Raw genomic sequence first — 1,461 nt, forward strand, 5'->3', positions numbered from 1 at the left:
GTTGGCTCAGTATAGGAGGTACCATTGTGCAGTAACTCAGAACAAATCTGGGTATTGCCGTGGAGGTTCTTGATATAACTATAGAAGGCTTTGTGATGGTTTTAAGTGTCTGCCACAATTCTACCTTCATAGCTGGCTTTGGAGGATTTGATGAGGGATCTCAACTTTTTGTTGAAGCTAATAAGGGAGTTTTTCCAGTCTTGAGACTTCACCTTTTTCTGCAACAGATTCTTCCTTCTGTTGTAGAGTTTATTAATGACAAAGGATCACCACATTGGCTTCCTTTTTTGGAGGAGAGTGTCTTGGTTCTGTTGGGTATGGCTAATTCCATGCATTTATGTACATGTTCGTACAGTGCATTGATGTATGATTTGGCAGTCATGCAGCTATTTTCTATTGGCATGGGTGCCATGAAGTTAGCCACCTCTGTTTTTAGGAGCCCAAAGTCAGCTTTGGAGAACTTTTTCAAGGTGGTTACTTTTGCAGGAGGTGTGGGTGAGATGTGGATTTCCATGGTGATTAGTTTATTGTCGGATCTGACCAGGGAGGGATTGACTATTGGTGTAGAGCAACGGTCACTCATGTTAGTAATAACCAGGTCAAGGATGTTGCTTCCTCTAGTGGGGGTCAGAATGAGCTGATCCAGTATAATTAACTATTGGGAAAGTTCCACACCACATCACTGCTAGCTATAGACCCCCTACCATGAACCAGGATAAGCACACTGCCTACCTCGATTTATTGGAATCCCTTGCCATACATCCCAACGCCTTAGTTATGGAAGATTTCAACTATCCTTCCATAAACTGGGGGACATACACAAGCAAAAACACACTCGCCCAGAGGTTCCTGGACTTTGCTAACACAAATGCCCTGGAACAGATGATCTGTACCCTGACTAGGAGCTCTAATGTTCTGGACATAGTACTCACCAACATGGGTGGGGGTCACTGTACTTCCCCATGCGTGATGTCCTCCCTGGTTAGGTCAGGCCACAAATCAGTCTTGTTTGAAGTAATTACTGGAACTGGCACCCTCACAGGAACAAAAATTATAAAAAAAACTTCACCAAAGCTAACTACAGCATACTAAGGAATGGTATAAAAAGCTTCATACCACCTGCAATCTCAGACATCAATGATCACTATGCAAAAGTGTATGGAAATTCTCTATACAAACACTTAAGCAACTGCATAAACTCTGCTGTACTTGACTGGATCAAAACCAGGTCTTACCATAAAAACATGCCACCATGGTGTACTTCAAGTATAAACAGATTATATTGTAAGAGAAAGAAACCGTTGTCCAAAAGCAAGAGGGATATCACTCTGCAAGGGAAGAGTTCCCTCCTAAGCCTGAACAAGAAAATCAGAAATCTTGTAAAGTCTTCTAAAGCAAATTACAAAACTAAAATCGCATCCCTAGCTAAGGATAATCATAAGGCATGTGTTAACTACATCC

This window comes from Protopterus annectens, chromosome 9.part0 (genome assembly GCF_019279795.1).
Source record: "Protopterus annectens isolate FY-2018-M chromosome 9.part0, PAN1.0, whole genome shotgun sequence".
NCBI classification, from domain to species: Eukaryota; Metazoa; Chordata; order Ceratodontiformes; family Protopteridae; genus Protopterus; species Protopterus annectens.